The 27754-nt window shown below is 46.7% G+C and overlaps 1 protein-coding gene across 1 annotated transcript in view; it reads right to left on the bottom strand.

Moving 5' to 3' along the window:
* CDC73 (cell division cycle 73) overlaps positions 1-27754 on the bottom strand; it is a 754132-nt gene that overhangs the window by 511935 nt on the left and 214443 nt on the right. The window lies entirely within an intron of this gene.

Genomic DNA, 27754 nt, shown 5'->3' with positions numbered 1-27754 from the left:
TTGGCCTGCAAAAAGAGCTTAACATTTGGGCTATTTCATCATTGTCCGAGCGTACGTCTGCAGTGTTTCACTATTCGGCCTTTTTTTCCCCTTTACTTTAGCCCCTCACGAGCCGTGTGTCTTGTTTGTAACCTCCACTAGAATACTACTGCTTAATTTGTAGTACAGCATATCCCAGTAGCCCTCAGCACTAGAATTTTCTTCCATGTTTTTGCAGAGTTTGTCCATGTGTATCGCCTTCCAGCTCTCAGAGTTGGGCCTCCAGGCAGTGTCTGAATTCTGCTCAAAGCTTTCTTTAAATGTGATGCTTATATTATCTGCCCTCTGAAGACTACTGTAAGTACATCACAGATCCTATGCATATCTATCCCTTCCTGATCTATTTCATCTAAATAAGACTATTGTCTCATCAAGCGAAGCCTGCATTGTCCTGTCTCTAAAATGACCATCATTAATTCTTAATTTCCAATCTTGTAGGGAAATGTGTGTGTGTGTGAGAGGGGTAATAATCAATGGAGTTTGCTGTGATAGAGCAATTCGCACAAAGAAGCCCTCTACTACCAGTTTGTGTAACTCATGGAAGAATTAGCTTTAATACCACCTAAAACTTAATTATGGTCTCCACCCACAACTAACTCCCATATTATGTTTTAAAAAAAATATATTTGCTATTGTAGACTTGAGAATCTTCGGATTGCTGTTGGGAGCATAAAAATCGATCACTGGATTTCATGGTAATACACCAGAGATTCAAAACACCTAAATGAAGCGTCTTGTCAGCGAACATATCCAAGATCTCACAAATAAAGTTATTTGACAATATTGCCACTCTCGCAGGACTCGTTTGAAAAAGGCTATTTTCTTGGAAAGCATTGGGTTTTGAGATTAACCCAATCTTCCTTCAAAAGATTGGTTTCCTGCAAGAGAAATATTACATTTTGTGTCTAAGAGTATGTTTAGGACTTCTAGGCATTAGGCCAGAGTGTAGAGACCCTTTCCCATTGAAGCCACCGATTTTATGGAAATGTGTGTACACAGGGGCATCTTATGACTTTGCTCCTTGCTACACAAGTGCCAGACTGAGTTCACCAATGCATCATAACTCTTTTGTACGCAGATAATCCTTAAATGGAAAAAGGGGAAAAAAATACAATAACACCTAATCTTCACAACGAATAAACGAGCAGAGGTCCCACTATAGCATTTGGGTTTGGGAAACCCACGTCAATTAGAAGCACAGTTTCTTATGGGGAATTGCTCATACCTAATCCTTTTGAAATGCCCTAGGCCCATCTAGATATCTGACATTACCCATTAGTGGGAGTTTGTTCTACATAGGAGTCATTGGCAGGGACATACAATCTAAAGATCTGAGCCCAAGGTGTGCTGGGATCACTGCTGACATCAGGGTGTGGTTTTCCAGTGTACTTCTGAGATGAATGATATTGGATTTAACACAGTGAAGGGCCTCCGGGGAGAATGCCTTGCGATTCATGCACAGCTTGATGGTGCATCAACCCTGTACATCTCTAACTGCCATCAGCACTTTAGCAACCATTGTCTTTTCATTCCAATTAAAAAAATGATGCACATTATGCACCCAATTGATACAGAATTTAGTGGAGTTTCTTTGTAGCATTTCTTTATTGGCATTCTAAAACATAGTATACTGTGCAGAACCAGTATTAAAGAGCCCCTTGGCAACAAGAATATGCCGTCAACTACATGGCAATATACAGAGCACCATGAGTGAAGGAGGCAAATAAAAATATCTGCCAGCAAGCTGTTTAAGAATTATCCAACCTTCCAAGTCAAGGGACTTGTAGATACTACATTTTATAACCAATAAAGTCAAACGTTTATATAAACAAGAAAAACAAACTATTGTAGGAAATTTCAAACTCTCCGATCCGAAGCCCCCCCAATAAATTCCACTCAGCATGACAGTCAATGGATTGTAATGATACGCCTCGGTCATAGTTCCGTCATGTGTAATAAAGTAAATAGAGTGGTTCACACTAGTTCAGGTGTATAGGTCAAATCCAGCTGAATATTCCACTCCCCCGCACTCTCCCTCACCTTTCCCCAATATAACCTCCCTCAGTGGCTCCAGTATTGTTTGCATCATCAAAGCCCAGGTCAGCAAGGCGGCAGCCACCTTTGCATCCCTTAGCATTTTTCTCATGTGAGCCTCTTTAGGCTTGGCCCACTCAAGGATATCCTGCTGCCAGGCCTCAAAAGTTGGAGGTCTCTGACTCAGCCAATACGCTGCTTGGCCTCAAGAAGTCCCAATACTGTGCAGTGCCTTCTCAGTGTCTTTTTTGGGTTATCAGACAGAATCTAGTGTTTGTGAGTTAAGTCTTGCTTTGCGTTTGAGTTTTGAAGGAGCAAGGTCCTGAAAGTGCTGGAATTCGAGCCCCAGAAAGGCAGTTCTGATATCCCAAGAGGCAGGGTCATTAGCTCCCTGTTAACTTCAAAGCAGTAAACCCTAAGAATGCTTAGAAAGAGTATTCATAATGGGGTAACCCATAGGACTACTGGACCCGGCTAGACAATGTTACAAGAAAAACGGTCACAGTGGCTAACTACTTATAGATTTATGTACATAGAACTAAATTCAAAACCATTCAATAATTCAGAACGTCACCGCACAAAATGATGATTCACTGTGATTTAATGTTGCATCACAGAAAAAGAATCAATCAAAACATATGAATATGAAATGAATCAACATTGGTACACATCGGTGCTCAGAAAAAGAGGGAGTGAGTGCTAAGGGAGAGTTGAGTGATTGCGTGAAGGAACGGAAAGGCAATGTGGTTCAAATACATCCAAATAGTTTAGACCCATTCTGTTCTTCAAATTGACGAAAAAATATACAAAATAAACATAACAATCTAGGCACAGATAAACAGGTCTCTGTTGCCCACGTTTGAAATTGATACAGATAGGTCAACGTTTCAACCCCTATTGTCATAAAGGCTGCTTCATCCTTATTATGGGGTCTTCATCAGGACTCAAAGAATTAGTGTGGGAGGGAATGGAGCACCATTGGGAAAAGAGCACGAAAAATCTGGCTGTATTTTCAAAATGTGGGCCGAGTTGGCAAAGCAATTCCAGTATAAATTGAGAGAAGGGTGCCAAAAGTACACATTGTTGTCCGTAAACGGTTGATGAGTAACCGCCAGCAGTCTCCGGTCTGATTCCAAGTAGCTGCCTCTTGCAATCAGACCGGAGCCTGCTGGCGGTTACTCAGGGGTCGAAACGTTGACAGATCTGTGTCAATTTCAAACCTGGGCAACAAAGACCTGTTTGAGTGCATACAAGGCAACAATTTAATGAGTGTATTCTTTGTAGATTATAAAATAATAAAACAAAGTGGATGTTCAAGAGTAGATGGGGATAAAAGTGTATCCTTCACTGAAAAGGAATGAAAAAGACAAATGGAAGAATCATTTGGATGCTTTGTGTGCAGTACATTCGAAGGTCATGCAGTCTGCTGCCACTGAGTGCTGAGTTTCAAAAGTACTGGTTGTTTGTTTTGCTTAGTTGTCTCTAGTTTCAGTTTAGGGTGTGTCATATTACTTGGGTTTAAGTCTTCTGGGACTGTGACCGTTTACAAACTGGCATACATTTTCCAATGGCATAAGTGCCCATGAGCACAAAAACGGACATGGATAAGTGCTCAGCCACTTTAATGCCCCAGGGGAGGCTTGAGCGTCCTAAGTGAAGCTAAAACAAATCTCAAACTGATTATTAAAGGCAAGTATCTTTTCAGCAGTGCTCAGCTATGCTTCCTTTCTGGTCTACAGAGCCACACAGCGGTTGTGTGTGAATATTGTCATCAACATTAGCTAATGGAACGCTTCCCAAAAAACATAGCTGCTCCCTTCTCGTGAAAGGATGTGGTATACCTTTAGATTTTATATTTGCCCATGATGAACAAATCTGAAGGCTTCCAACACTCCACATAGCAATATCTGCTTTTGAAATAACCTTGGTTAGTGCTCTTGTGGGAAAGTGTCAAAAGCTTTTTTGATATTCGGACAGGCATAATACCATCAATGAGCCTTTTAACCTTCCGCTTAAGTGTATCCTACCCTTATATCTATCCTTTGCCCCCTCAAATTTGCTTAACATCCTAATTAGGTACTGCTTCCTCAGCACTACCCTACTGCGAACACAATTAATCGAACACATCAGATGTCCCAATCCTGCTCTCAGATGGACTCTGTAAAGCATCTACACTGATTGTCTGCACCAAATGTATGCAGGTGACTGCTCCTCTGTCATTCCTGAGTGGACTACTTAGCTCAGCATCAATGGAGACCTGTATATAGTTATTCAGTGCAGATTTTTCAACTGTTCTTGGATGAACTGTGTAGCATTTAGCACGGAAGCCTGATTCCAGTGCATCTCAGTAGGTTGTTCACTCTCATTCCGGGTAGTCAAACTACATATGAATCCACTGTGGCTTTCTGTCTCGAGTGCACAGTGTGGGCTCATAGTCTGTCACTGCAGGGTGGACTTTACAGACCACTTACTCTTGAGGTTCCGTGACAATTGTAAGTAGTGTTTTCGACTCGCACGAATGTGGTCGAGTCTGGTATCTATGAACCGCAAATGACGAGTTTAGTGGGTGTACGCGTTTTCGCTGTGCTAGCCTAAACCGTTTGTTTGTTTCGTGGGTTTCTTCATCTGAACCCACGGGTTCCATCTTAGATACGGCATCCATTTTGTTTCTTGCCCTCAAGTAGCCAGCGAACGGACGCTGTGCGCTTCGCGACCCTGGGATTCCCAAACTCTTGCGGAAGACACGTGTTCCTTTGAAGATGTCTTTATGATGAGGGGGATGACACTAAGGCAGATGGCCCCGCTCGAGGCTCATCTTGCTGTGCCGGTCTATTGTCTTAGTTGTGCATTCATTAGGCACGTTCTCTTTGATGCCTGCAAACTCGTGTTTTCTGATACCACCCCTTTTACACCCTCTTCGATCTGTTCACTGTCCTCGTCTTCCTCTGCATCTGTTTCTGTCTCTTCCTTGATTCGTTTACTACCGAACGGAATGTACTAATGGTGGGAAGATGTACTTTTACAGTTGGGAACTGCCAAATGCTACTGTAATTATGTTCCGGGCCCTGAATACATGAAAGCGACCCCCTATGACCTTTACGATGGGAACCAGGTTGTAATCCTTTGTGCTCTATGCTATCCTATGTCCAAAAACTGTATAAGAAGAGCGATCCACAGATACAATTTGAAGCAGACTCCTCAAACTTGCACATGTTGTACTTCCTGTGACTTCTGTGTTCCCTGCAGCAATAAACCTCGAATCTTTGACGCCGAAGGAAGTGTCCCGTGTCTCTGTCATTTGTACGCCGGAACAGGTTACCCACGAAGGTTTTAGGTGTTATCCCTGGCACCGCTGGGTCTTAGGAAAACCCAGTCCTTCAGTTGGTGCCCATGTGGGGCTGCATCAGCGGTACCGGTCCAAAGCCCGACGATCGTGAGGAACTTCGTGTGAAATCTCCGAGGGAAGGTGCACCCCGCTTCATCGATCCTGTTGTCAAAACAAGTGGCCCGACGACTTTTCCCGCGAAGATCCCCGCCTCCTGACGGCTGCGACGGACTGCTGCCCTGACTGTAGACCTGTTTTGGCGCCTGGCGTAGACCTTGGTATAGCGAGACGATTGACGGGCCTTCCTGGTGACGCCACTGATCTTTGAGTTAAGTATTTGTGGGTCGCTCCCAGAGTCCTTTGTTGTGGGTGCTTAGTTGTTGCATGGTTCCATTGCATTTGTGGTTCTTGGTATTTTGTTCTTCGTTGTGATATTTGACGTCTGCAGTCGCCAAAAACCGAGGGTTTTTTTGCTCTTTGCAGGGACATTGTAATCCTATAACCCTTGACGTTTGTGAAACTCGGCCAGTGTGCACGATGCCTGGCCGTAGTACTTTGTCCAGTTGCTTTAGAGGATGTGGTGCGGATTCCCGACTGGAGGACTCCTGTCCGATACCTCCGGTTGGAACTCCTACTTACGATTTGTACAGTCGACATGGTTTGGGTCCAATTGCATTCAATGAGTGTTGGGTTTGTTACACTAAAAAAGACGGTGTCCTTAGTTGGCCACCTCATGGTAGTTTTGAGGCCCCGATTTTAGATAATCTTGAAGCTAAATTGTTCCAAAGAAAAGCAAGGCCGGCCATGTTGGATTCCTTTCGGTTGTGGCGTAAAGAAGCCAAGCAGAAAGAAATCAAGCAGCTTAAACGTAATAAGAGAGAAGGGATCGTTACCACGGTAAGAAATGCAGAGCAGTTCCAGCGAGATAAGGAGGAAAAAGAAAAGGAAGTTTTCGATAGATTGCAGCGTATGACTGGATAAGTGTTACCCCGCTTTACCGACGGGTACGGATACGACAGAGGAGGTAGTAGAGGACCCTTTGTTGTCCTATCTCTTGAAGTCACCACCTCCGTATGCACAGGGTACCGCAGTTCCTGTGGTTCCCCCTGTTCCTGTTCCCCAACCTGTTCCTGCTCCCTTACCTGCTCCTGTCCCTACTGCTCCCCCGCTTGTACTTCCTCATACTCCTGTTCACGCTACTTCTACTGTTTTGGTCACTCCCGCTGTCCCTTCTGTCACTGACACTTCTCTTGTTACCCCGTTGAGTTACTCTTCTACCCCATCTGCTCGACGTCGCGTCCCTTCTGTTGCTGCTAACTTCTTCACTTCTCTTGGACCGATTCTTGAGTCCGCTGGTTCTGATGCTCCCCAAAGACGAAGCCAGCTTCCTGGTGGTAGGGAACGTGACTCGCTATATAATATGGCGATGAGTTGGATTAGATATCCCCTTAGGAATCCTCCACGTGTGGTGCTTGATACGTTTTCTCAATTCAATGAACCGACACAGAGGTTCGTGTTTGAGGAAATGTGCAAGTTTTTACGTGATCAGATATCAGCTGATGCGACTGCCGATGTCCTGGCTGCTCTAACTAATCTTCAGCTTCAGTTTGCGAGCGGAATAATGGTGGGTAGCAATGTTCGCCGTGCTGTCGAGCAGTTGCTATCTTTTCGTCCTTCTATAATGCCTCGGGCATTGTTTTTAGAAGACATTGAGGAACCGCCAGTAGCGCCTGGTCAGTATCCGATGCGTGAAGTTCCACCGGTGTGGATGCCTGGCGATCCTACTGCTAATCCCATTATTCCGCCATATTTCCAGAGAGTGTGGATACATCTTCCGTGGAAACGATCGGAAGTTTTGCAGGTTAAGCAGACTTTGCCCGACCCTCGCAAAAATCCTGCAAGTTACTATAAAGAGTTGTCTCAGCTAGTGGATGCTACGATAATGAATCTTGCCGATATCGATATGCTATTTGGCAATGTCGTACCGCAACCGGTATGGGCAAAGATTCGTCAGGAAGACCATGCGGCAGAATTAGGTGGTGACTGGGCTGCACTTCTTGCTGCGGATGCCTTACAAGTTGGCGGGGCTAAGCCCGAACAGCTGATTGCTAATCTCCCTCAGAGAATAATAACTCTTATGAAAACGCTTATGCCAGCTATGAAGGTGAATTGGGACAAGTTGTCCGCTTGCAAACAAAAGAAGGATGAGAATGTCTCTTATTTCTTTACGAGATTTGAGGAGGCATTCATTGATCATAGTGGTCAAGATATGGGTACCGAGGGAGGTCAGAGATTGTTTGTGGACAAGTTTGTGTCGAATTTGTTGCCGGACCTAAGCAACAAATTAAAGAATTCAGAGAGTGCGTGGGCTGTTTCCACTTCTGCTCAGATATTGGCTACGGCCCAATATTATGAGAATAGAGAGAAAGAGGAAAATGATCGCGCCGATAAAAAGACGAAAGAGCTCAAAACGAAAGTATTGCTGCAACAAGCGTATCCTCCACGTTCGAATCAGAATGACTCGCAACAGCGGAATCGATCGCAGTCTCAGTCGAATAGGCCGCAATCACGAAATGACTCCTCTTCGCAGAGATCTACGTTGGGGTACAATCAGAGTGCCTATTGTAGGGGAGAGGGTCATTTGAAATTCGATTGTCCAGTTTTGCGTGTTCGAAATAGTGGTAATTCATCTAGAGGAGGCCGTGGTGGTCCTCAACAGGCCTCACGTGGTGAAGTCGCGGTGCTCAAACTGATCGTTCTAATAATTCTTCTGATTCTAATAATTGTTTCGATCAGCGCGGATCGTCGCAAGGCAGATCTGCACAGTACAATGTGGACGATTATTACGTCGATCAGGGCACTGACGACGGTAATTACTAGGACAGCCATGGACAAGGAGAGGGAGTAGTATCAGTTCCGGTTGATCAGAGAGGGCCTTACGTCGCAGTTGCCACCTCGGGCGTAGTTGAGCCTTTTCTGTTGGACACTGGTGCAGCGAAAAGTTCCATCATGCATTCGAAACTCCCTGGCGCACCTTTGTCTGGCTTAACAAATGTTTCCGTTGGATTCTCTGGCGCCCCTGTTAGCAATCCGGTTTCGCGCCCTTTGCCCCTTACAATTGGGCCTCGTGAGCTGCAAGCTCCTTTGATTTTGACCACTGGTTGTGGTGAAAATCTTTTGAGCCTGGATTTGCTGAAACGCCTGTACGCGACTTTGTATTGTTCTCCTGCGGGAGTGAAGCTTACATTGGGTGAGAGAGTTCTCTCCTATGTACTTGTCCATCGATAAGCTTCCACCGGAATGGAGTTCTCTTCCTACATCTTTGTGGGCAACAGGTCCCAATGACGTGGGCCTGCTTGACATCACTCCTTATGTTGTTCACTTGAAATCTAATGTGCGTTTGCCACGTATTCCCCAGTATCGTATCTCCCTTGATGGTGAGCGAGCGCTGTTAGCGATCATCTATGATTTGATTGAGAAAGATGTTATTGAGGAGACTCGGGGAAACGTGTGCAATAGCCCTGTGTTGCCCATTCTGAAACGCACTGATCCATCAAAGCCTCCTGTTTATCGTTTTGTCATCGATTTACAGGAGGTGAATAAAATTGTGATTCCTCAGTTCCCTGTGGTGCCCGATATAACGGCTCTACTGACTGATTCCAGCCTCTGCATCTTGGTTCTCAGTGATCGATCTGAAGAATGCTTTCTTTAGCATCCCGATTGCTGAGGAGAGTAGGGACCTTTTCGGTTTCTCTCTTGGTGGTCGTAGTTTTAGGTTTAAACGCGCTCCTCAGGGCTACTGTGAGAGTCCATCGATATACAGCCAAGCCTTTAAGAGCCAACTTGATGCGTTTGTATTGCCGGCCGGTGCGGCCTTGATCCAATATGTCGATGACTTATTGGTGGCTGCGGACACTCAGGACATTTGCAAAATTGCTACGGTGTCATTGTTGCAGCATCTCTGTGACTTACATCACAAGGTGTCACCTTCTAAACTGCAATATTGTTGCCAAGAAGTAACCTATCTAGGTCACTTATTGTCAAAGGAGGGAAGGAGGTTGACCCCAGAGAGAATTGCAGCGATTGCTCGAATGACTGTGCTAACAACTCAGAGAGATGTGCGTGCCTTTTTAGGTATCACGTCATACTGCAGGCAATGGATCCCGAATTTTTCATTGCTAGCGAAACCATTGGTGGCTCTTACGTGCAAGGATGTTCCAACTCCTTTACCATGGACGGAAGAATGTCAGAAAAGTTTTTCTGAATTGCGTGATGCGTTGTGTTCGGCTCCTGTGTTAGGTACCCCTGACTACAGTAAGCCGTTTACACTATACGTTCACGAGAGGGAAGGTTGTGCGTGGAGTGTCTTGACGCAACAATTCGGTGGTAAGCAGCGTCCATGTGCATATTTTTCCTCGACCTTGGACCCAGTACCTAGAGCATTGCCGAGTTGTTTGAGAGCAACAGCGGCAGCTGCGGTGTCCATCCGAAAATCTGCAGGATTGGTCATGGATAATATGCTTACGGTGATGGTTCCGCATGCAGTTGACACTCTCTTGAATCGTACGAAAACCCAACACCTGACAAGTGCAAGGTTGTCGGGTTATGAGTTGACGCTTTTGGCAAGTCACATTCAAATAAAGCGCTGTAATGTCTTGAACCCGGCGACTTTGTTGCCAATCAGTATGGAATCAGACGAAGTAGCACCTCATGATGGCTACTTACGAACTGAGGAGGAAACAAAAGGTCGTGTAGACCTGAAAAACACTCCATTGGAAGACCCCGATGGTACCCTGTATGTGGATGGTTCATGTTTTAAGTTGCCGAATGGTGATGTAACAACTGCGTATGCTGTGGTGACGTTGAGTACGGTTGTGGAGACTGCGAGACTGAATCAGAATTCTGCACAGGCGGCAGAGCTGATTGCCTTGACTAGAGCGTGTATGTTGTCAAAAGGGAAACGGGTGAATGTGTTTACGGACAGCCAGTATGCATTTGGTGTTGCTCATAGCTTCGGACGTTTGTGGAGAGAGAGAGGTTTTATGACGTCGCATGGTACAAAGATTCAGCATGGACAGCTGGTGAATGATCTTTTGGATGCACTTACATTGCCCGAGCAGGTGGCGATTATTAAATGTAGTGCACACCGTAAGGTGACGGACGATGTTGGTCGTGGCAATGCTTTCGCTGATGAGATTGCTAAGGAGACTGCCAGGAACCTTAGCACCAGAATGTATGTTACGAGTTCGGTTAGGTGGCCTGCAGAAACTGGTATGTGTGAGGAAACTATTTAGAGTGTGAAAGCGATTCAGAAAGAGGCCACTGAGTCTGAAAAGACGAAGTGGAAAGAGAGTATGGGAAAGTTGGATGCGAATGGCTGTTGGATCGATTTGTCGGAGAATAAGAGGTGGATGTTGCCGGATGCGTATGTGCTAGCTGTTGTGACGATGGCACATGGCCTGTCACATATTAGTGCAAAAGGTATCTGCAATTTGTTGTCCCCTGTATGGAAGAATGATGGTATTACTAAGTGTGCTGAGAGATTGGTTACAAATTGTATGATACGTATGATGTACAATCCTGGTAAGGGAACTCCTACACCCCCTGGCCATTTTGTTCCTCCTTCATGTCCCTTTGAGGTGATTCAGTTAGACTTCATCCATATGGAGCGATGCAATAACTTAAAGTACGTTTTAGTTGTGGTTTGCGCATTCTCCCGATGGATCGAAGCCTACCCTCTTAAAGACAACACTGCCCTGTCCACTGCAAAAATTCTGCTGAAGGAATACTTTCCTCGGTATGGAATGCCACGGATTGTATGGTCCGATAACTGAAGTGAGTTTGTGGGGAGTGTGATGAAGAATGTGTGTAAGGGCCTTGGAATTACACAGAAATTCCACAGCGCCAATCATCCCCAGTCAGCAGGTTTGGTTGAAGGGTACAATGGCACCCTTAAATTGAAACTAGCAAAGATTCAGGCTACGACTGGTCTCTCGTGGCCTGACGCTTTGCCCTTAGCTCTTCTGTCAACCAGGGCGACTGTACACTCCCGAGTAGGGCTCAGTCCCTATGAGAATGTGTTCGGCCGCCCTGCCAATGTTTGGGGGGTCCCTAGACCCAGTGTGTTCTCTGATCTTGAATATCCAATGTTGATCGATTATCTTCATGATCTGACTGCTAAACTGAGGTTAATTCACCAACAGGTCTTTGAAGCACTGCCGACGCAGACGGAGGGTCCAGGCCACCAGCTCCAGCCCGGAGACTGGGTGGTGACGAGGAATTTTGGCCGAAAGCGCAATCTTGAGCCTCGTTTCACCGGACCCTACCAGGTGCTCCTTGCCACGAGGACTGCTGTTCGTTTGGAGGGGCGTAAACATTGGGTGCACGCCACCCATACCAAAAAGGTACCTATACCTCTACCAGCGGACTCGTGGGTAAGGAAGGGCATCGCCTCGTCTGAAGCTGAGACCGTATTGCACTTTGTTCCATTCAGCGACGCTCAGCCTGTCGGAGATACCTCAGTGCAGCAGAACGATATTGTTGAACATTTGTCACCACGGAATTCAAGATCTGAACAATTGGCTGGTCAACAGAATTCTGTGTCATCATCGGACCAACTGTTTGACGCACAGACTCGTTCTGGGAGAAGCCGATATTTTCTTCGCTCCAACACCAGAGACTAATAAACAAATATCTTTGCCTTCTCCCCTGACATCCACATTACCCCATTGCCACTATCCAGTCTGAACACACTTGCATAATTGTGACTTTGTAAATTTTGAGTCTTTTCCCACGTATGTGTTTCTGTTTCCACAGCTAGGAGATTTTGTACATATATATATTGTTGATTATAAATACCTTACATCCGGGTAGACCGTAGGGCCGCGCGGGTACTTCCTTCTGGTTAGTAGGTCTTGACACTAGGTCAGAGACCGTCGATTCCTAGGAACTCCTGGGAATTGACTACTGCTACACAGAACGAAGTGCGTCAAGAACGTTGCGGACGGTTTTAGAGGATGGCTTTCTCGAAGCTGTCGGAATTGGAAAAAGCTCAAGCCCAAAGATTCGAACTGCGTAGAATTGCACGTACAAAATGCTTCATATTTCAGGTGTTCCTTCTATTCTGAACTGTTTCTTCGTTATTGGTGGGTGGGGTGTATTACATGATACAGTCATTGTTGCCTTCTGCTTCACCTATCCTTTCTTCTGAACCTAAGCCTACCTCCACTGTCTCTCCTCATTCCTTCCACATCTTACCACAACACGAGCAGGTTAGGCGTGCGGAATTCATGAACAATTCCTTCGTTCAGCTCCTTCATCAGCATCAGTTGGTGATGAACACTACCAATTGTTGGGTGTGTGGGTTAATGCCACATACCACCGATAAGGGAATTCCGTACTTGGTCCTTCCTTACAGTTCCCAGGGTTCAGCTCGAGCATTCCAAACAATGTTTCGAAGCGCACTAGATTCTTACCTCAATCGAGAGCCACGTTCTCCACACTTTGGTCCCGGTCCGTACCATAAGCCTTTGGCAATAGCGATTGCTGATTTAGATAGGGATATCTATGAGCCATCGCTCATCCCAGAGGAAGAGGTGCGAGCCTATAGGGATCTGAGTGAGGTTGAGTATAGTGCGCTCGTGGGCGAAAGACAGCTCAAAAGTTAATCTCCGATATGGATCGTACCCCACCTTGGTAATTTCTGTTTAAAAGGCCGTGGCCGAAGCCCGAGAGCTCACCTTGGGGAGAGTGCTTGCTCCGAGACATATGTTTTACCAATGCTCTCTTCCCCTGTTCTCCTGACTGCCAAGGGTACGTACTTTGTCTGTTACGACCGTGTATATACATGGTTGCCCCTTGACTTCGCGGGCACCTGTTATATTGCAAACTTGTTGCCACCGACTTTTACAGTCGCCTCCGATTATCACAAGACCAGAGTTGTGAGGGGCGTGATTAGCAAAGAGGACACTGCCGGTCAAGAGGCAGGAGACTTTTTCAAGGGTTTCTTGCCGTTTTGGGGGCCTATGATCAATAGTAGAAACCTGAGACAGTTGACTTGAGTGGTGGAATCAACAGCTAACATCACTGCCAGTGCCCTTGGCAATATCACAGCAGAGCTTCAGGCGGATAGGCTTATGACGTTACAAAATCGTATGGTTTTAGACGTTGTCTTAGCAGATCAAGGTGGAGTATGTAAGGTGATCCATTCGAGCTGTTGTATTTTCATTCCAGACAACGCTCCGACTGTCTATCAAGCCATCTCGAAGTTGCATAAAATCTCTGAGTCCATACACGTGGACGTAGGGGATTGGACGCTACTTGGATGGTTTTGGGCCCTAATGTCGGCTTGGGGTTGGAAGATTCTGATGATCATTGGGGTTGTTGTAGCATACCTGTTCACGTGTTGTCTTTGTGTGCAGTGTAGTCCTGCCTTATGTGGCCTCTGTGCTACGACGTGTATAATGCAGCTGCCTGTTACCAAAGGAACTCTGATGGATAGAATTATGTTGCAACAGCATCTAGATGGTCTGATGAATATCGAGATCGATTCCGATTTCGACTAGTGCTTGCCTACATGAGGGCAAAAGGAGCGTCTGAGGTTCCGTGACAATTGTAAGTGGTGTTTTCGACTCGCACGAATATGGTCGAGTCTGGTATCTATGAACCGCAAATGACGAGTTTAGTGGGTGTACGCGTTTTCGCTGTGCTAGCCTAAACCGTTTGTTTGTTTCGTGGGTTTCTTCATCTGAACCCACGGGTTCCATCTTAGATACGGCATCCATTTTGTTTCTTGCCCTCAAGTAGCCAGCGAACGGACGCTGTCTGCTTCGCGACCCTGGGATTCCCAAACTCTTGCGGAAGACACATGTTCCTTTGAAGATGTCTTTATGATGAGGGGGATGACACTGTTAGGCAGATGGCCCCGCTCGAGGCTCATCTTGCTGTGCCGGTCTATTGTCTTAGTTGTGCATTCATTAGGCATGTTCTCTTTGATGCCTGCAAACTCGTGTTTTCTGATACCACCCCTTTTACACCCTCTTCGATCTGTTCACTGTCCTCGTCTTCCTCTGCATCTGTTTCTGTCTCTTGCTTGATTCGTTTACTACCGAACGGAATGTACTAATGGTGGGAAGATGTACTTTTACAGTTGGGAACTGCCAAATGCTACTGTAATTATGTTCCGGGCCCTGAATACATGAAAGCGACCCCCTATGACCTTTACGATGGGAACCAGGTTGTAATACTTTGTGCTCTATGCTATCCTATGTCCAAAAACTGTATAAGAAGAGCGATCCACAGATACAATTTGAAGCAGACTCCTCGAACTTGCACATGTTGTACTTCCTGTGACTTCTGTGTTCCCTGCAGTAATAAACCTGGAATCTTTGACACCGAAGGAAGTGTCCCGTGTCTCTGTCATTTGTACGCCGGAACAGGTTACCCACGAAGGTTTTTGGTGTTATCCCTGGCACCGCTGGGTCTTAGGAAAACCCAGTCCTTCACTCTGACACAAATACTGACATTTGTCAGTTAAGGTTAGCTGTAGAAGCTATAGGGTTGAATATCTTGTAGGAGCATTGTGTTAGGCCAAAGCCTAAATTGATTTGCAGTTTGTCACAACTGTTTTGCAGGACTCTTTCATTGTGAGCTTGTACCACGACCACAGCCTCAGGGCCCTGGATGCTTGTAACTAAAGCATACCTGTGAATTGCTCCATGGTTAATCTTGGAAGGACTACATACAACACCTGACATTGCTGACAATGGGTTGCTGTTCGCACTACTGAGTGGAGACTTCACATCATTTATCACAGCCTACATCCAGCGCATACCAGTGGAATGCTCGCTGTTGCTCTGGAGTACACTGTAAAAGTCTGCTTGTATCCAGACCATGTGGTGGTCTGCAAATATGTTGCTACTGGGTGTTCATTATAGGCCACTAACTACAAAAAAGCAACCACGGAGACCTGCTTGAAAATAATTGTGAATAGTAAAGCACTGAATGGGGCATGTAGGAGCTGAGATTTAGGATACCGTCCCTGATTTGTGACTTGCAGCATCTGTCTCATTTTTCATCAGTTGTGTAGTTTCATAGGTATTTAATTTGAATGTCTAATGGTGACCTGGCTGACTAACAAGGGCATGTTTGTGGGTAGCTCCTCTGCTGCTCCTAGGTGGTCTATAGAGATCATCTACCAAGACTGCCTGTAACCAATGCATTCCTCTGGGTTGCTCATCTCTAGGTTTGTTGATTTTAACATTTCAGACTTTATTTTGGCTAGAATAAGATTCCCCATTAGTCAGGGTGCAGAGTAGGTTTTCCACTCACAACAGAAGTGACTAAACTCCATTTTGTTTTATTCCCCAACCTTTCTTTTATTTGTAGTTTTATTTATTTAGCACTTACTACCCCTGACGAGGCTGAAGAATGCTTCAACGCAGGTAACGCTCTACTCTAGGACCCCAAGATGAATTAGTGGTGGATTATTAATTTCTATTGTTCCTTCCTTGTTCTACTACAGCTGACCTACCTACTGCTTCCAAACACTTTTCAGACTACTTCAGACCTCTGCACCAAATGGCACTTGAGGCAGGTCTACCTGTGCCCATCCACGACTAGTTCCCTGGACTCCTGGCTCCCCCATATGCGGGAAGGGTGTTTCCTTGAGCCTGAACCGCAACATTACAGTAAGCCATATACTCAACCCTACATAATGTTTTCTCTGCACCAGTCAACACCAAGGTGGACAATCTTTCACTTCTGTCATAGAACACTTCTTCATTTAAATGCTGTATCCTTGACACCTAGACATTTCCTTCGATAACGTGGAATTGGAGATGCTCATTGAAAAAAAGCTATTTTGATTGGTGTTTCACACCAACACCAACTTTGAGATTCGTCAGATCAAGTTATTGCAGAAGTTGCTCCACACATCTATTACATTCTTGCAAAGGTTAACATTAAAGCAACCTCGCAAAAGTTCCACTCATTTTCAATTATTAAACACAAACACTTATCTCAACGAAAACCACCTGGTTTCAAAATGGTTCTTCTTTTTTCACGTCTTTTAGTTTATCCACTACATTGTCCTATAGGCAGATTTTGGGCCTGCCCCTGCAGATTATGCTGTTCCGTATATTTTAAAAGCTGGCCATGTTATTATTTTAAGGGGTTTTAATATCTGGATAGACTGTTCACTACTATCCTATTAGAAATAATTCCTCTTATTACTTAAGCAGCTGAAGTTTTCCTCCTCCCATATAGTAGGCCATATCCCCAACAAGATATTAAGTTCTAGGAATTAAGTGAATGCCTCTACCCCCATTAACATCCTCTGGGCTGACCATTAGAAGTGCTGTTCTTATTTCACTTTCTTGGTACTTATCTTAAGGCTGCGGCTCTCAGTAGCCTAAAACCACAAGAGCTCAGTCTAAAATTTCTTCGATTAGCCTGAATGTGAAACCTTCATCCATCCATCTTTTTCTGGACTGGGTCTGCTATGTGGAGACATAGCAGCTGAACAGAGGTGGTACTTACACAGCTGCCGTAACACCCCACCCCCATGTTGTACTTCTCCCTCTGCTCAAGGTACTCCGATAAATTGCCACCAGCATTACTGTGAAACACAGGTTTATAGGAAATAGACAAACTAACCAAGTCTTTATTTTTCTCCTACAAAATAGTTGTTGCTGGTAATGCCCCTGGGGAGTCTGCCAAACATCAAAATATCTTTTTGAACCTTCACCTCTGATGTCTCTTACTGACAAGCACTCAAGGCTCCTAAAAAATAGATCAAACTAGCCTTTTTCTTCTTCAAAATGTATACAGTAAGTAATTCCTCTGGGAAGATCATTCCAATGGTGAACGATCTTTTTGAATCTTCCAATTTGTCCACAGTTGTTTATGCTGTCAAGCCTCTAACCAAGGCTAGTAAGCATATTGGGCCACTGGAAAAAGTTATGTCTGTGGTCTTAAGTCTATCGTTTATTATGAAAACGTACAACTAATGCAGTGCCTCTGACATTTACTGAAAAAATCATATTTTAAAACCTACAGGTCTGGATTGTTAATAACCCCTGGAGACAGGTGTTTTACAAACACTGCTGGTAGCAGATTTCTAGTTTGAAACTCCTAGTTAACCCTCTTATGAGGGTTTGATTATATTTTTGCCAAGGGCAATTTTATGTATATGTAGAATTTTTTAATGTATGCCTGAGGGTTGCATTGTGGGAATGCTTATTCAGAATTCAGTAGGCCTGAGTTTGTTATGGTAAGAAGCCATTTATAAAGGCACTGCCCTGATTATTTCTGTGAGAAACTGTCAGATAAATATGATATATTTATTATGTGAAGTTAAGACCAAGTTACTTATCTTCAGTAACGCTCTGAACGTTCTATTGAGCGGGCGGGGCCGTGACGGAACCGCCCTGTCATGAGCACAGCTCAACCGCGGCTGGTGACGGAGCTGTTCCATCACCAACATGCGCCTGCCGCTCTTCCGCCCCGCCCCCTTAGCACTGAGTCGGAATAGCCGCCGCAGTGAAGGGGTTAAGGCCACCATTGGAGTCTGTGATAAAATCTACTTACTTAAACAGCTTTCCACACCGATCTCCCAAGGGAAACGCGTATTTCTCGCAGGCAGTCCAGGGGTAGACATGCTCACGATGGTAAGAAGTCAAATGTAAACACATTGGGGACTTGTTTGATCTGTAAGGATAGTTGGACTTCTAGAGGGTACAAAAGGACTTTTGATACCGGGAACACTGGCACTAGATTGCAGTGAGACATTGGGTAACACTTCGATAAGACCTCATGCAAGCAGACCTCTCACTCCCTTTGAGCTCTGGCTACTGTCTAGGCGCGACAATCGCAGGTTAATATCAGACATATACAAATTCTTAAACACTGTAGGGAATCCCTTAAATGCACGATGGGAAACAGAATGTGGCAGTCGATTCAGACACAGAATGGGCAGACATTCATTGTGCCCGCACAACAGTCATTAGCGCCTCTGGGAATGCAAATGCTACTTACCAGTATGCATCTGTTCTTGGCATGTAGGGCTGCTGACATTCATATCTGTGCATAGATCGCCACCTAGTGTTGGGTCCGGATGATTGCACATTGTTGTCCTGGAAGAGTCTTCGAAGTATCACGAGATAGGTGGCTCCTCCCCTGGACTACAGTGCGCATGGGCATCGCCTCCATCCCCAGATTGTTTTTAGCCATTGGCAGAGATGGAGTGAAGAATGTGAGTGATGACCATGCTATGAGCATATGTATATATATGAATGAATACTGCAGCTGCTACAGGCGCCGGGGAGGAGGGTGGGCGATATGAATGTCAGCAGCCCTACATGCCAAGAACAGATGCATACTGGTAAGTAGCATTTGCAGTTCGAGGCATGTGGGCTGCTGAATTCATATCTGCATAGAATACATAGCAGTCCCTCCATTAGCGGCGGCCGCCCGTGCCAGCTGCAGCAGTCTGAAAAAGTGTTTTTAGAACAGCCTGACCAACAGCTGCCTGCTGTTTGGAATGCACGTCTACACAGTAGTGCTTAGTGAAAGTATGTGTGGTAGACCATGTGGCTGCTCTACAGATATCTTCTAAGGGAATGTTACCTAGGAAAGCCATAGAGGCCCCCAACTTCCTGGTGGAGTGGGCCCTCGGTGGGATAGTGAGGGTGCGCTTAGCTTTAGCGTAACAGATCTGAATGCACTTTACTATCCACCTAGCAATCCCTGCTTTGGAGATAGCGTTTCCCTTGTGGTGTGTGGCAAAAGAAACAAAAAGCTGCTTGGTTTTGCGAAAATCTTTTGTCCTGTCTACATAATACATCAAGGCCCTCTTAACATCAAGGGTGTGGAGCATGCGCTCCGCCAGCGTCTCTGGGTTTTGGAAAAACACCGGCAATTCAATTGTCTGGTTCAAGTGGAATTGGGATACCACTTTGGGTAGGAATTTAGGGTTAGTGCGGAGCACCACCCTGTTAGCATGTACCTGGAAGAAAGGTTCTTGGATGGTGAGCGCCTGCAGCTCGCTAACCCTCCGTAGCGATGTAATTGCTACTAAGAACGCAACCTTCCAAGTCAGAAACTGAAGCTCACAAGAGTGCAGTGGCTCAAAGGGAGGACCCATCAGCCTCGTAAGAACCACATTGAGGTTCCATTCTGGAGCTGGTGGGGTCCTTGGTGGAATGACCCTTTTGAGTCCTTCCAGAAAGGCCTTGATAGCAGGGACCTTAAAGAGTGACAGGTGTTGCCTATTCTGGAGGTATGCTGCCATAGCAGACAGGTGAATGCGGATGGAAGAGTATGCCAGATTGCATTGATACAGGTGGAAAAGATAGCAAATGATGTTCTGAATGGAAGCATCTAGCGGGTCAATATTGTGGTTAGCACAGTAGATGACAAACCTCTTCCATTTAGCCGCATAACAAGCTCTGGTAGTGGGCTTCCTTGCCTCCCGAATGATGTTCATGCAATCGGGAGGGAGATTGAGGTAGCCAAACTCTAGGACTTCAGGAGCCAGATCGCCAGGTTGAGCTGTTGCGGATCTGGGTGCTGAATGTCGCCATGGCTCTGCGTCAGAAGTCTGGGAGTGAGATGAAGCCTTTGATGCGGCACCACGGACAGTTCTAGAAACGTGGTGTACCATGGTTGGCGAGCCCACGTCGGAGCAACCAGGATGAGAGTCATCGAGTGCTGCCTGAGCTTGCGTGCCACCAGCGGTATCAGAGGTGCTGGGGGAAAAGCGTACGCAAATCTGCCTGACCAGTTCATCCACATCGCATTGCCCTGTGATTGGGGGTGTGGGAATCTGGCGGCGAAGCTTTGGCATTTTGCGTTCTCCTTTGTGGCGAACAGGTCTATCTCTGGATGACCCCACCTTTGGAAGTACGGTTGGAGTACTGATGGATGTATCTCCCACTCGTGCATCTGAGGGCTGTGCCTGCAGAGCAGATCCGCCATTTGATTGTCCTTGCCCGGGAGATGCTCTGCTATGAGGAAGATGTTCCTCTGAATGGCCCACTTCCACATGCTCTGAGCCAGATGAGACAGCTGTGGAGAGTGTGTGCCTCCCTGCTTCTGAATGTAGTACATGGCCGTCATGTTGTCCGTCCGGATCAACACGACTTTGTTGCACAGATGTACTTTGAACGCCTTCAAGGCCATGAAGATTGCCATCAGTTCCAACACATTGATGTGCATCTTCCTTTGCTGTAGAGTCCATAGTCCCTGCACAGTGTAGTGGAGTACATGCGCTCCCCATCCCTGGAGAGAGGCGTCCGTCGTCAGGATAATCTGTGGGACAGGCTCTTGGAATGGTCGGCCCTTGCAAAGGTTGTGTGGATTCCACCAATGCAGGGAGTTGTATGCCCGACCGCTCACCAACACTAGGTCTGTCAGTTGCCCATGAGCCTGAGTCCACTGACGTGCAAGGCACTCCTGAAGCGGACGCATATGTAGTCTCGCGTGCGGGACAATGGAGATGCAGGAGGCCATCATGCCTATCAACTGCATGAACACCTTCGCTGGAAGCGAGTGTTGGGGTCTGAATCGTTGGATCAGCGCCTGGATACTGGCGATTCTCACTGAATTTGGCTGCGCGGTGGCTGCCAGAGTGTTGATTGTCGCGCCCAGGTACTGTCGCACGTGGGCGGGCTGGAGATGGGACTTTGGGTAGTTCAGAGAGAATCCCATATCGTGCAGGAGATGAATGGTGCGTGACACATGGTCGACGCACTGTCGTTCTGTCCTTGCCTGAATGAGCCAGTCGTCCAGGTAGGGAAAGACGTGGACGTGTTGGCGACGGAGATGCGCCGCCACAGTCGCTAGGCACTTTGTAAATACCCTTGGTGCCGTGGTGACCCCGAACGGCAGAACCCTGAACTGGTAATGCTGGTCTAAAATCGTGAATCTGAGATACTTCCTGTGGGAAGGATGCAGGGGAATATGAAAATAGGCATCTTTCAGATCCAGCGTAGCCAGGAAGTCCCCCTGCTGAAGCAGGGGAAGCACCTGCTGCAACGTGAGCATATGGAAGTGCTCCGAGAGGATGTACCAGTTTAGGGGCCTGAGGTCCAGGATTGGCCTGAGGGATCCGTCCTTCTTGGGAATCAGGAAATACAGGGAGTAAACCCCTGTTCCCCGCTCTTGCAATGGAACAAGCTCTATCGCCCCTTTTTGCAGCATGACTAGAACTTCTTGCTGCAACAAGGTCAAGTGCTCGCCTGACATAGGACGGCTCCTTGGGGGTATGTCCGGTGGAATGGAAGTAAGCTCTAGACAGTACCCGTACTGGATAAGAGACCTCACCCACCTGTCCGTGGTGATGGACTTCCACGCCGGCAGGAACTGCTGGAGTCTCCCCCCGACCGGTGTTGTGTGGTCGGGGGGCAGTGACAAGACGTCACTGTTTGTTGGTGGTGGTGGACCTGGAGCTATTGTTTCCACGTCCCCTGCCCTTGACGTTATTGCCTCTGTAACCACCTCTACCCTTGTTGTTGTACGAGGTTTGGGTGTTAGTCTTGTAATATTGTGTGGACTGGGATGCCTGTCCCCTTGAGGTGCCTCTGGAATTTGAGCGGCGAAAGGAACCACTCCGAAACTGCTGACTTTGTAAAGCCCCCATAGACTTGGCAGTTTCCGTATCTTTTTTCATTTTCTCCAGGGTGGCATCCACCTCAGGGCCAAACAGATGGTCAGGATTCACTGTTTGATTCAGTCTTGTAGTTTGGATGTCAGGTTTGAACCCTGAAATCCTAAGCCAGGCATGGCGTCGAAGCAACACACTGGTATTGATAGCCCTGGAGGCTGTTTCTGCCACATCCAGTGCGCATTTGATGGATGCATTCGTAATGAGTTTTCCTTCCTGAATAAGCATCTCTCCTGCCTCCTTGTATTGGTCAGGCAAGTGTTGCAGGATGGCCTCTAAAGTGTCATAATGGGCCCTATCATAACGTGCAAGCAGGGCTTGTGTGTTAGATATTCTCCAAATATTAGCTGCCTGTGCAGCAATCCGTTTGCCTGAGGCCTCAAAGATCTTGGACTCTTTGTCTGGGGGAGGAGCGTCACCAGTAGTTTGAGAGTTCGCCCTCTTCCGAGCGTTGGAAACAACCAAGGAGTCCAAAGGCAAGTGTCCCTTGATATATGTAGGATCCGTGGGCGCTGCCTTATATTTCCTGTCGATGCGAGGGTTGACCACACGCGCCCGGGTGGGCTCCTTGAACACTTCCGTTGCATGTTTAAGCACCCCTTTAAGCATCGGCAGCGTTTTGACTGACTTTTCAGCTACAGAGAAAGTGTCGAAAAGGAAGTCCACATCCACGGGGTCAGAGTGTAGTTCGACGTCGTGGTTAGCCGCAGCTCTCTCGATCAGAGCGTTAAAGGCCGCTGAGTCCTCAGTCGGGGACGTTTTTGCCGCAAAAAGCTGCGCGTCCTGGCCCGACTGCGGGTCCTCTGGGTCGCCTCCGGCCGACCAAGGTTCGTGCTCCTCCTCCGGATCAGAGTACGCCGGATAGTTGTACTCGGCGTCTTCCTCGTCCGCATCGCCCGCAGCGGAATGCGTTGGCGAGTGTCCCAGGGCTTGTGGGGACACCGGTTCCACCAGCGCCGAAGAGTCCGCAGAGTCTCTTGTTTTTGAGAGGGATCTTAAAATGTTCCAACGCCGGCTCCGTCGTGATCTTCCTCTTGAGGAGAGACAGTTTCCCGGTGTTGGCGTCGATGATTACCTCACGACGTTCCTCTTCAGCAAGCGGTTGGAGTCGAAGCTTCGACACCACCAAAGCAGCTTTCGGTGCCAATACCTCCTTCGAGGGTCCACTCTGTTTCGGCGCGAAGGCCTTCGGCGCCGACTTGGGAGGAAAGGTGAAACGGATAGGCGTTTTCTCCTTCGCAGGCTTAGGCGTGAGCTTTGGCGCCACAGTGCCCGAAGCGGGAACCACACTGTCCTTTCGAATCCGCTGCAGGGATTCCGCCACCTTCTTCGTCAAGGCCGGAGAGGGCTTGACCGGCTCGAGCGACTTCTCAGCATCGAGAGCCTGATCACCCGCATGCGCCTTCTTCGGGGCCGACGCCCCATGGCTATGTGCGTCGTTGCCCTGACGCTTCTTCGGAGCCGTCTTCGGGTCCACAACCCCTTTCGGAGCCGACGCAGCCGCGTCGGACGATCTCGCCTTCGGCACCGACCCCGAGGGCTTCGGGTCGGCCATCTTGGCGTGGCTCTTCGAGTCGGCCATTTTGGTTTTCTTGGAAGTTGACGCCTCTAGAACCTTCTTCACCAGCGCAACTTTCACTTTCGGTTTCGCATCCGAGGGTGCGTGACCAGTTGGCTTCACTTTCGTTTTCTTCAACGTAAGTGGAGTCTCATAAATGTCCGTGACCGGGCCCGGAGGCGGGGACGTAGGACTCATAGTTAGATCTTGGGTAAGGCCCGAAGGCGATCCCTCGACCTGGGCCGTATGAAGGGGAATAACCCCTGAGTCTGGTTGGGGTTGCTCTTCCTCCGAGCTATCTCCCATAGTGGCAAATGCCTGATCGTCGTCCCCTACCTCGTCGGTGACTTCGTCAAAGTTCTCCTCACCCGCGTCGTAGGTCTCCCCCTCGGACGCGGGACTAGAGCCCGAATCTTGCCCGTCGTCTTCTACCTCGACAGATTCCTGGAATATGTCGTCTGGTGGGGGCGCCGCAGTCGATAACTTAGCCTGGAGCCGATGGGCCCGACGAATCTTCAAAGTCTTCTTGCACCGGAATTTCGAACACGCCATGCAGCTGTCCTCATGGTGATCCGGTGACAAGCATGTATTGCACACAGGGTGCACGTCGAGGTGTGAATATTTGGAGTTACACACCGGGCACTTCTTAAACGGAGTTCGCTCCATAGCAAAAGTGTAGTGTAGGCCCGTCCGCGCCGAAAGCACGTGGAAGGGCAGCAAGAGATCGGAGCTGAGAGTCAGAAAAGAAACTTGCACGCAACTATACCGACACCCAGCCTAGAGACCTTTTGGTCTCGATTAGAAGTTGAACAACTATCGGTTCCGACAGAGGGAACCGAAACACATCCGAACCCAATGGCGGAAAAAAACAATCTGGGGATGGAGGCGATGCCCATGCGCACTGTAGTCCAGGGGAGGAGCCACCTATCTCGTGATACTTCGAAGACTCTTCCAGGACAACAATGTGCAATCATCCGGACCCAACACTAGGTGGCGATCTATGCACAGATATGAATTCAGCAGCCCACATGCCTCGAACAGAAACATTGCTTTAAAACCGTTCACTACTGGTACTATACACCTGCTAGTCTAGCCCAGTGGCAAAAAGGGAGGGACGATAAATGTTGGCCGCATAGCAGCACTTCCGGTACACTTTCCCATCTGCTGTGGCACTGTCCTAAACTTCACTGCTTCACCTGGGAGGAGGTGTTGGCAGACGTAGATCAGATGTTAGACACCAAACTTCCGTGCTTCCCCAGCTATATTGTCCTGGGGTGGCCCAATGTGCAAACATATCCACTACGTTCCACTAAGGGGAGATCTATCGCCATGGCGCTATACGCGGCAAAACAAGTCCGGTTATCAAAATGGGGAACAGAAAATCCTATCACATATGGACTGGCTACACAAACGATGGGACCTGGTAGGCATGGAAAAGCGGTCTGCGGTGATCAACCACACACTGCACAAATTTGAGAAAACTTGGGGATCATGTATAAAACACCTCTCCTCCACGTTTCGTGAGCTTACCTGTCCAATATACTTTGTATCCTACGCCTTACGTCCAAAAGAAAGACTCAAATGAGATCAGAGAAGAGCATGGTTTTTATGTTTTGTCACTCCCTATGTTTTGTCCCGTCCTATCTCTTCCTTGTTTTTCTTCTCTAACTTGTGTATATCCCTTCGCTGGCCAAAGAATGTAGGTGAAAGATATTGTACTTTAAAAGCCATTAAAAAAAAGATACAATCCTAAAAGGTGACGCAGGCAAGCCATACATATGTGCCACTCAGTACAATTACATCAGTTTACCTGTGAGCTGTTCAAAGCTTCAGACATGGATTACCCGTGACAAAGTGGAAGAATAACTCTGTGAAATATAACTTGTTACCCTTATTCAGACCCCCCCAGGATATTGCGGCATGGATTAGCAAATTTAGTGGCAAAAATATGGAAATTTAGCGGCACAAATTACAAAATAGCTGATTTTGCAACTAATAATCTGCAAATTTAAAAGGAGGTTCCTATATTATACACCTCCAAGCGGTTTTTAATCATAAGTAACTACCGCCCATCCTCAATCAAGAGACTATTTATTGTTGCAATTGTTTGTGCTGGCATCTTGACAATTTCCAAATTTCGCAGGCAGTTTTGTAAAAACGACCGAATTTTTACTAAACTGCCGATTTCGCAATTTGTTTGCAAATCACTAAATCCTGAAGGGTCTGTTTATTAGAACCATAACTCTACAGAAAGGGTAACTGGGATTTTAGAGTAGTCAACAGAAAGCGTACTACTGGAGTTTAAGTGCCTTGTTCTTCTGTGGGTCTGAGGAGTGGACTTTACACCAGTTAATCCTAAAGGACGAAGCGGGCAAAACGGCCCTCTCCCCGAGACTTGATTGTCTAGGCAGTAAAGCCTGGTGAAGGTGTGTGCAGATGCACACGTAGCAGCCTAGCAGGTGTCCAACACAGGAACACCCATCGCCAACACCGTTGTGGCTATCTTGGCTCTGATGGAATAGACCCAAAGGCCCTCAGGAGTCTCCTTTTTGGGAGTGATACACTGTCCCAAATGAACAGGATACCTTTTTTGGCAAAAATGAAGCACAAGTATGCAACATCAATTTATCCAGGAAAAAAGTTGTGTATGGCAGTAAAGTTGACAGCACCTGCAGCTTGATGACAACGTTACGTGGAAGTAAGTGAAATGCGGAATACAGCTTTGATGGTTATTAGTCTCAGAACAATTGTGAATCGGCTCACTTAATGTGAAGTTAAGAATTCAAGGATCAAATGAAGGTCCCACTGGAGCATGATGAAGGGTTCAAGCAGGACACGAATGCAAGACTCATCACAAAACCTATTACAAACAGTGATGTGAATAACAAGAGATGACCATGCAAATGTACAGAGACCAAAAGGGCTGACAAATAATCTTCAACAGTGCCACCACAAAGGCTTTCTGGGCCAGATATAGAATTAATCAAGCACACAAAATTGAGCCTGCAAAAGGAAAACTTGTGTCCTGCTGTTCTGCCAACATGCTTCTGCCTCCTAATAGCCATTCTAGGTCACCAGGGCTCTACAGGGAGCCTTACTCTATGTCCTACTGTTCGGCTGACTACAGATAATTGAGGGAGTCGCCACCCTTGATCAGAAAAGGAAGTGCAGGGATAACTCTTATAGGGTATAATACCTGAGAAATACAACGGGAGGTAGGTCCTCTTCTTTATTTCCTATCACAAACTAGCATAGAGTAGGGATCCTTCTAGAGACCTGATGAATGCCCAAAACCTTGTATAGCTAATAGCTATTAGGGGGCAAAACATGGGGGGGGGGTCATTTTACCTAGTAATGTCCTCTGAATATACTTTATAGCATTCTTAGTCATACCTAAGGTAACATCTAATAAAGGGAATCTATTTGGTTTACCTCAAGGTATTTTTAAAAGGTTTAATCAAACTGGATCCCTGGATTGTTACCCAGATATAAAATATTTTAAGAACTCCCTCAAACTCTTGTGGTTGAGTCAGCCCTGGTAGTACTACCTTATCAGGGTAGGATGAGGTAGCAGATAATGAAGCATGAAACATTACGGGGTTAGACCACTTAATCCGATATCTTAAATGCTCTGACTTAGAGTGATCACCTAGGGTAACCATGCAGGATCAAAGGGAAGGGTTTACGTGACCCTACTCTCTCCTAAAAGAGGGAGACATTCCCAAGAACTACTAATTTTGTGAGCTATGTAGGAGGAAAGAAGCTATTATTGAAGTACTATATCTTTGGCACTATACCCTTGTAAGATTAGGAGCAATAGGGCACCGAAGACTAAGCAGATAATAATTCTGGAGGGGATGCAGGGGTACGGGAAGCAAGACAGTCTTTGGCCATGCTCGCATACGAAAACTTGTCAGCTGGAAGTACCGACTATTGAGGAAGTCACAGTATCCTATTCAGAGGAATGCCTGGAGGTTTTAATTCTAAGCAGCGCTGCAAACAGGCGGCTAAACAAACTATATTAGCTCTGTGAGTCATAACAACAATTCAGACCAAGTGAAAGAGCTATGGTTGTTAAGGGAAATGGAGAGGCTACAATTATCTGGAGTAACACAAAAAGATTTTCAGAAACAGA

This window comes from Lissotriton vulgaris, chromosome 1_1 (genome assembly GCF_964263255.1).
Source record: "Lissotriton vulgaris chromosome 1_1, aLisVul1.2, whole genome shotgun sequence".
Classification (NCBI taxonomy): Eukaryota; Metazoa; Chordata; class Amphibia; order Caudata; family Salamandridae; genus Lissotriton; species Lissotriton vulgaris.
The sequence above is the reverse complement of the archived record's forward strand: the minus strand, read 5'-3'. Positions and strand labels throughout refer to the sequence as shown.